Consider the following 9,619-nt stretch of genomic DNA (forward strand, 5'->3'; position numbering starts at 1 on the left):
CTAGCATCCTGCTCGCCATTGTACAGGCGTTTATCAGGAAGTGTAATATCCTTTGATCCACTGAAAGTTGGCTAAATCCTGCACAGTGTCATTCAACCAGACGGCTCCTTTTCTATTGCTGATCCAATGGAGCAGAGGACTCTCGTTAGAAAGGGAGAGGAGAAGTGTGCTTCACGGTGCAAAAGGATTGGTGTGTTGGTGGGAATGTGAGATGCTCCCAGTCTAGATGTGGGTAACTGCTATAAGATTTCACCGTGCAGACATGACTGTGGTGCGGCACTGCTGTATTCAGGAAGAAGCGTCCCCTTGTCTGTCATATTGTGGTTGGGATCTGTGGGCAGTTAACCATTACACAGCCAGGAACCACGGATTACCAGAACCATTCAGAAACAGGGACAATTTTGAAGCATCAGCCAACAATGAAAGTTACAATGAAAAACAGTACACAAGTTAAAGGAACTGATGGGTTCACATTTCACTGGAGTTGTACTATGTATAATTTCCATGTGACAAATAAATGATGATTGATTAATGATTGATGATATATCATATACTCCATTTCTGCCAATACACCCCCCTAAATCCTACACACTGGAACTTTAACACCAGAAAGTTGTTACTATTTGATTTTTATTCCTTCATATTTTTGATTGTTATTTTAAATTAGCTACCACTGTACAACAGAGCACTGGTGATGAACTCATCATTTCCCTCCAGGAACAGTGGTTGTGGATTGATGGTTCCTGGTTCTACAATAACAGCTGGAGCAGCGAAGCCCCAGACAGCAGCAACCCCTGCCTAGTGCTCAACACTTATGGTAAGAAAACACACTCATGAAGGTCCAGGGACCCCTAATATAGGTGTGTATAAGTGGGTTTTACAGACAAGAGCAGTGAGTTGCCTGATGACCCACGGCCAGTAGAAAGCAGAAAAAAATAGTGACTTTCTAAAAATGATTTAGCACAACACATACATGGACTACTTTCCTGATATCAGACAAAATTGTTAACTTACACTCCATTTCCATCTTCAGTCTGATATTGTGTCCACTCTAACCAATTTCTGTTGGGGAGGGGGATTTGATTTTCCTTAACCAATCACTAGAGACCTGCCTTAATCATCATTTTAAGTTCACACAGCCATGCCAACATACTTGTTGCTACTCAGTGGTTCTGGCGCACTGCTTGACAATGGCGTTAGTCCCATCCATGGCGCTGATAGGCAAATCATTTGTGCCCCTGCGGCACTCATTGGTTGCTTTTTTATTTCAACCAAGAACCTGCTGTTTCATGTCATGATGTCAGACAAAGCAGCCAACTCCAACTCAGTGGAGTGGGCAGATTCTAAAGTCTGGACCCAGGCAAATAGACTTCATTTTCAAACTGAATAATCAAAGTTTTGCGACACTTGAGTGCAGGTGTTTTTTATGTGCACAGTTGTAATGCTCTGCTCCATTATTCTCATGGCATTTTTCTAATCTTCTCTTTCCACAGCGGGATGGAGCAATTCTCAGTGCTACGATAGTGGCCTCTCCTCCATCTGTGTGAAGAACTCCAAAGTCCGTAAGTCAATTTATTTCTTTGCATCACAGAAAAATATTTAAGGGTGGTTCATGATGACGTTACAACGTGAAGAAGATCTATTCAAAGTGAGACAAAGGCTAAAATGATCCTTAATGCTACATAGCTTTTTATGATCACATTGTTTGTCATTACTCTGACAAGGACTTTTCTATCTCTTTTGGCATTTTATTTGAATCATGGCACTGACATGATTGAAGGCTCTAAAAATTATGTAGTTATCAGAACAGCCTGAAAGTGTTTGGTTTGACACTCCACTCACATGTGTTTGAACAACAGAAGTGATTACTTCATGTCTTTGGTCTTTGGCTTTAATGGAGAATTGTTCTCATTCACAAACAATGAATGAAGTATGTGAGCTCTCTCTGCTTTGAGAAGATTTTTGTATTACTGCTGTGTAACATACAGTGCCCTCCAAAAGTATTGGAACAGTGAGTCCAATTTGTTTACTTTTGTTGTAGACTGAAAACATTTGGGTTTGACATCAAAAGATGAATATGAGACAAGAGATCAACATTTCAGCTTTTATTTCCAGGTATTTACATCTGGATCTGATACACAACTTAGAAGATAGCATTATTTGTCATGGAACACAAAATGTTTAGGTGAGCAAAAGTATTGGAACATATAAACTTAAAATAGATTAAAGTGAATGAGACTAAATATTTAGTTGCAAATCCTTTGCTTTCAATAACTGCATCAAGCCTGCGACCCATTGACATCACCAAACTTTTGCATTCTTCTTTTGTGATGCTTTTCCAGGCTTTCACCGCAGTCTCTTTCAGTTGTTGTTTGTTTTGGGGGGTTACTCCCTTCAGTCTCCTCTTCAGCAGGTAAAATGCATGCTCTGTTGGGTTTAAGTCTGGAGACTGACTTGGCCAGTCTAAAACCTTCCACTTCTTGCCCCTGATGAACTCCTTTGTTGTTTTGGCAGTGTGTTTTGGGTCGTTATCTTGCTGCATGATGAAGGATCTCCCAATCAGTTTGGTTGCATCTTTCTTTAAATTAGCAGACAAAATGTTTCTGTAGACTTGTGAGTTCAATTTGCTGCTGCCATCATGTGTTACATCATCAATGAAGATGAAAGAGCCCATCCCAGAAGAAGCCATGCAAGCCCAAGCCATGACATTACCTCCACCGTGTTTCACAGATGAGCTTGTATGTTTGGGATCATGAGCAGATCCTTTCTTTCTCCAAACTTTCGCCTTTCCATCACTTTGGTAAAAGTTAATCTTTGTCTCATCAGTCCATAAAACTTTTTCCCAGAATTTTTGAAGCTCATCTCTGTACCTTTTGACAAATTCCAGCCTGGCCTTCCTATTCTTCCTGGTTGTACTGGCTATGGCCAATGTTTGTGCAATGGCTCTGATTGGCTCTCTCAGATTCACAATTGCTTCTTTTTCACCCATAGACAGCTCTCTGGTTTTCATGTTGGTTCCACCTCTAAATGCAGTCTGCACAGGCAAAACCTATCGTATCCAATCTGAAACTGAGCTCAGACATTCAGTGCTATTTATTGTTTGAATAATCAATGTAATTGGGAGACACCTGGGCAACAAAACACACCTGTCAGTCACATGTTCCACTACTTTTGCTCACATGAAAAATGGGTGGGTTCAAACAAAAGGTGCTATCTTCTAAGTTGTGTATCAGATCCAGATGTAAATACCTGGAAATAAATGCGGAAATGTTGATCTCTTGTCCCATATTCATCTTTTGATGTCAAACCCAAATATTTTCAGTCTACAACAAAAATAAAGGAATTGGCCTCACTGTTCCAATACTTTTGGAGGGCACTGTATCTACCTGGAAGTAGTGACCAGCAGTAGACAAGCAAAAGAAAGACAGTATCATATCTGAAAAGGTCATGATATGGATGTGAACCCACAGGATTGTTGTAAATTACATGAGATGTATAATTTTCTTTTTGTTTGACATTCACAGCATCAGGCATGGTGTGTCCTCAAGGTTGGACAGAGTTCCAGGGCCGCTGTTACTACTACAACTATAATAGTCTGACCTGGCCTGACGCTGATGTAAATATACAATTTTAACTGCCATTACAGTGTGTCTATTATCTATTTTTAAATAGATATACATGCAGTCACAGGTTAGAGAAATACAAATTTAATCAACCTCATGAGCGAGGACATTTTCTCATTATTTGCTGTTGTGATATTCACAATGACAAGTAGGACAGTGACATGTTTTGTTGTGTTGGCTTTTTAGTCCAAAGTTATTGTACCGTGATTACATTTTTGATATGATACAGACCTGGACTTTTCAGTTTTTCACAGAAGGCTTAAGGCTTTACTTTATGTAGAACTGTTGTCAGAGTAACAAATTCTTAGGCCTAAACCTGCAAAGGTACAGGCTTCCTTAGCTGGATAATCACAAACACTTTACAAGTGTAACCACAAGCATTCTGTTCTTTTTAAAGAACTGACATAACTGGAAAATAATTATAAACTTTATTCGTATAGCACTTTTCAAAGGACAGTTGCAAACTGCTTTACAGAACAAGTTAAAATAGTTTACACGGTCAAGGATAAAAATAGCAATAACATAAATAAAATATTAGGCTAGGCTACGAACAGATAAAACAGGGTGTGTAATAAAAAAATGATAAAATTGATAAAAGAGGGATAGAAAGTAGACAAACAACAGATTGACTAAAGAAAAACTTCCCTGTAAAAGTATGTTTTTAGGAGTAAATTAAAAGAAGAACCTGAGTTTGTTAGCCTAAGTTACTCATTAGGGAGTTCCACAGCTGTGGGGGCTCTTGTAATGAGGCAGGCTGTGGGAACAGTTAAGAAGGTCCTACCTAGGCTCTTAGGGTGTAAGTAGATCTATAATGTATGTAGGAGCAAGGCCATGTAGGACTTTAAAAGTAATTTAAGTTGAAAATCAATTGTACACCTAACAGGTAGCCAGTGTAGTGTTACAAGGGAGTGATATGGTCTAGTCTCTTGAAATGTCTTTCTTGGAACATAAAATTGAGTATCATCCACATAACTGTGAAAGTTAATAGTTTATCTACAGATTTTCTGACCCAGAGGAAACATGTAAATAGAAAACAGAGGACCAAGAATTGATCCCTGGGGAACACCACAGCTGATCACCACAGATGAGGGAAGATTTTAGGTGACTCAATTCATGGTATTCTGGATTACTTAAGCCACTTTTGAAAAGTGGAATCTGACACTTTGTACTTAACCCTCATAGTCCTTGCTGTATTTTAAGTGCTGACATTCAGCTTTAAAGCAACACAATGGAGTTTTTGAGCCCTCAAAATATATATCCAAGATCCTTGTGATGGTACATCAACTCACAATAGGTTGGATGACACCTATGTCATTGCTTGAGAGCGTCTGTTTCACTTGCACTGGCACTATGCAGTTTCGGGTAGGAACCCAGACACAAAAAAGACTACAAAATTTGGCTGCTTTACGGCATACGTCATATCCCCCTCCTCTCTTTCTCCTCACCTCAAATGAGCTGATCAGGATTAGTAGTCCCTTTTGCTTCCTTTGCTCCTAAGTGTTTAAAAAAATTAGTTATTGAAGGTTTAAAGTCATCACACATTTGAAAAAGGGATCTCTAAGTCTAACACAACAGACACACCTCACACAGTCAAACTGAATTTACTATCCCACTGTATCACTGTTTTCCTCCCACAAAGACTTTCTTTCCTTATCCTCTTGCATCTCTCACTCTCCTTCATTCATCCTTGTCTTTATTTGTAACCTCTATCCCTCTATAATTGTTACTACCTCTTCCTTGGCATTTGTTTTCCCTCTTTGTCTCCATCTCCTGCTCTATTCCATGCTTCATCCTTCTCTGTCTTCTTTATCTCCACCAGGTTTACTGTGCTGGTGTCCAAGCCAGCCTGGTCTCTGTCCACAGCCCTCAGGAGTACTCCTTCCTCTATCAGCAGACTTCTGGTAATCCATCCTGGCTAGGTGGATTCTACCTTGAGGTGAGATAACTAAGCACATTATACATTTTGTGTTGTGCTGTTGATTTACAGAGTTTAAACACACATTTCTGCTGCTAGGGGTGTTTCAATCAAAACAGTAACTAAAGGACTTTTAATGACGTGAAGTAGTGTGGGATCATGGTAGATGAGCTGGCTACCCATACTGCTCCTGTAGCTAATGTTATTTGGCGAATTCCTTTGTTGGGTAGCCTAGTCCTGTTGTCTGTCGTAATAAATAATCTAAGCTTAAAATAACTTTACACAAGACCTGGTGAGGATGATGAGCACGCAGATGAGCTTCCTTGAGACAGTTTCTGACAGTTGGCGCAGAAATTCTGTGGTTGTGCAAACTGATTGTTGCATCAGCTGTGTGGGTGGCTGGTCTCAGATGTTCTTGCAGGTGAAGACACTGATGTAGTGGTATTGGGCTGGTGTGGTTACATGTGGTCTGCAGTTGTGAGGCCGGTTGGATGTACTTCTACATTAAAAGAAACAACACTGTAGATGGCTTATAGTAGTGAAATGAAATTCAGTTCACCTGCAGTCAGCATGCCAATGGCACACTCCCTCAGGATGACATCTGTGTCATTGTGTTGTGCGATCAAACTGCACATTATAGAGTGGCCTTTTACTGTGACCATCCCAAGGCACACCTGTGTAGTAATGATGTTGTTTAATCAGCATCTTGGTATGCCACACCTGTCAGGTGGATGGATTATCTTGGATAATGAGAAGTGCTCACTAACACAGATTTAAAATAGAATTTCAATCAAAAGTTGGGAAAAATAAGTCTCTTATGTGCATAGAAAATGTCTTATGTCTTAATTTAAGCCTTTGCAAAATAGGAGGCAAAACAAAAGTGCTGCGTTTGTATTTTTGTTATAAGTAGTTGTTTTTAGACATTTTAATATGGAAACTGTTATATCTTTAATATACTCTGTAAAAACAGTTTATAGAGTATAAAGAGTTTATATTGTCATTTTATTCCTCAGTTTGGTGTTTTTACTGGCTTTTGCTGCTAACATTACCGTAACATTACTGAAACATTGTACAGAAGGGAAGCACTTATGTGCCTTTCAATCCATAATGTTTCACTATACTAAATCCCCTCCTTTAAGTGAATGGATTATGTAAAGAGTCACATTATTATACTATCAGTTGGATTGTATTTCTTTACAATGGTAGTTTTTTTGCCCTTTTCTAGAGAAAATTCAGTAAATCTGTACTTAACAAGAAGTGTTTTCTGTGAAAAATCTGTGACCTTGCATGCTATGCCCCAAAAGAAAAAGGCAATGTTACCTCACTAAGCAGGGCAAACTAGCCAAACCCTGCAGCCTGCAAGAGAATAGAACGTACTCTTCTTCCTTTATATCATTACTAGTTATCTTTCCAGCAGTACCTCCACTCTTTCTTATACATCGCAGGATTATTATAATTTTGTATTTTTCATTTCTTTTTATATTTACTTCATTTTTAATGTTTGTTAAAAGTTCATTGTAGTTTCAGTTCGTTTCCAGAGTGTGTCTCCTTGTTTCAGTTTAATGTTAAAAATGTTTAGTTTTTGTTTAGTTGCCTGTAATTTTTTGTAGTTTTATAAGTACATATTGTTTCAGTCAGTTTTTTGCATTTTCTGAAGTCTGTTGTTTTATTTTTATTTTACCTAACTAATATCTTTTTTCCACCTAGTTTTAGTTTTTAGTTTAGTTTTATAACAAAAATACTCACTAGGTGTACGTTTATCGTGGGATCATTGTGATCATCTTTCTTTAAAGGTCCTTTCATGTCTGAATACAGCCATTACAGATCATGTGCGAAACAGGCAACTACAGAATGCCTGTGTAAAAAAAAAACCCATCACTTTAACAGACAGACAAAGCCAGCAATGTTACATTGTTCAAAACCTACCTTTAGTTTAACTTTCCCCTGTCCCCTATTATGGGTTCTGAAAGTAACCAGCTAACATAATGTTGCCTGTTTCACAATTCATTGTGTGTATTTTGTCAATTCATTTGAATTGGCAGTGTCGCTGCCTGATCTGTACAGGGAACCTGATTTGTTTTATGAATGTGCAAGGATGGCTGGGATTAGGCTTTGACCTGACATATGGGGTCAGGCAGCCCATTGGGCAGCAACCTTGGGCCCATCAGCTATTGGTCTGATGACGATATATAAATATATATATATATATATATATATATATATATATATATGCATAGTCTCTGGGGTGAGGGCCAATATTTCAGGCTGATCTACTGTAGCTAGAGGATATCCAAGCCAAGACTTCCTCCTCTGTGCACCGAGATATCTGCATATGAACGCAGATACATACCCCTTGTCACACAAAAGCTGAGATTGCATTCCAGCCAATGTGTTCCACCTCTCCACGTGGACTGCTTACCTGCTGTTCAAACGTGATTGGTCAATACTACTTCAAACACAAACCAAAACACTGGTTACATGTGCAGAATCTTATCTTATGCATCACTTTATGCTGTCCCCTGGGAACATTTGGTTGTGTTCTCTGCATTTGCAGCTCGTTGCACTTTCAGTGTCATCTTATGTTTCCCTGGTGAGTTTAGTCTTTATGCTATGCAAAGCTTATTGCCTCCTGGTGCAAGCCCTGTAATGGAGGCACAGACATGAGACGGGCATCAATCTTTTTATCTAACTCTCAGCAAAAAGACAAATAAGCATCATTATTTTACCTAATATATGAAAATGATTTAATCAGCACCCAACATGTTTAGGATTGTAGAAGTCCTTACTTTGGTGCCATTTGTTGGTAGTATCAAGCATAACACCCAACTGCACTCATTTTTAGCTGAATCATCTTATTTTTCCACAGTCAAAAACAAATATCCAAAAAAAAACAAATATTCTAGTGATAGTGTCACGAACACACTTAGAAATAAGCTAAATCCATCGTGCCTTGTCATTAATATGTAATACCTGTCACTCCAGGACCAATGGATGTGGCTCGATGGTTCCTGGTTTTATCCAGGATTTTTTACTCAGATGTCACCAGACAGTTCCAGCCCATGCCTTTCAACGCTGAACAATGGTAAGAAACACGCTTATATACTTGGTGGTTTCTTGAACCAACCAAAACAAATGCTCTCAGTCAATTTTTCACCACCATGAAGTAGATCTATGAATTATGCATGTATTTTTCAACTGATGCAGTATGACCTGAGCCATTTCTGCATAACTTTTGCAAAAAAAAGAAAAAAAATTGGACATTTTTGTATAGAACATGACAACATGTTAAGATTTTGTAACTACAGTATGCAAATTCCTCTCTTTCTGTCTTTACAGAGGGTTGGAGCAATTACGACTGTGATCAAACGTTCCCTTCGTTTTGTGTGAAGAATGAGGTTGTTTGAAAGATGCAACTTAAACCTGCATCCTGCACAAGACAGACAAATTAAAGGAACATTTCAGTCAGGTGCACATTTAAAATGCATTGTTATCAAAATTGAAAAGCATCTTTCTTGTACAAATTTTCCAAACAAATTAAACAGTCATTTATCATCTCAGAGTTTCAGGCTGGTTATTTTTTCATTATATCATGTAGTTTTATGTATCTTTTTTTTTTACACACTAATCAAAAGATTCTTATCTGCTGCCTAGTCTGCTCTGCGTTAATACACACAGACTCTTCTTAGTTGATCCAGTATCATTTCCAAACTGTCTGTTTCAGTACAAAGATGCATCCTCTGTTGTTCCTGCTCATTTAAAATAATCTTGGAATGTTTCTGGCATGTCACTACTCCTAGAGTGTCCCAGCTTCTGGAATGTTTTAGGTTTTATAATGTAGGAGTTTTATAATGTAACTGGTTATAATACTATTGTTCTTAGCACCAGAATGCAAGGTCCAAATAGTATGACTTGTCATGCTTGGAGGAGAAATGGATCTGCATCTGACCCTAAAAACAGCACACATACAGTGTAGTATGGAGGTGGATTTGTCATGGTATGGAGCTGTGTTCATGGTACCAGCAGAATCTAAATTATCAAAAGAAAAATGAATGAATGAATGAAAACTATCCAAAATATACCC

The 9,619-nt window shown here is 38.4% G+C and overlaps 1 long non-coding RNA gene across 1 annotated transcript; it reads left to right on the forward strand.

The window, feature by feature from the left end:
* The first annotated feature begins 5,440 nt into the window (after window positions 1-5,440).
* LOC144459670 (uncharacterized) lies at window positions 5,441-9,067 on the forward strand. The gene is made up of 3 exons (XR_013488513.1): window positions 5,441-5,559; window positions 8,521-8,620; window positions 8,875-9,067. It is a non-coding gene; the product is annotated as an uncharacterized LOC144459670 (long non-coding RNA).
* Window positions 9,068-9,619: the final 552 nt, after the last annotated feature.

This window comes from Epinephelus lanceolatus, chromosome 3 (genome assembly GCF_041903045.1).
Source record: "Epinephelus lanceolatus isolate andai-2023 chromosome 3, ASM4190304v1, whole genome shotgun sequence".
NCBI classification, from domain to species: Eukaryota; Metazoa; Chordata; class Actinopteri; order Perciformes; family Serranidae; genus Epinephelus; species Epinephelus lanceolatus.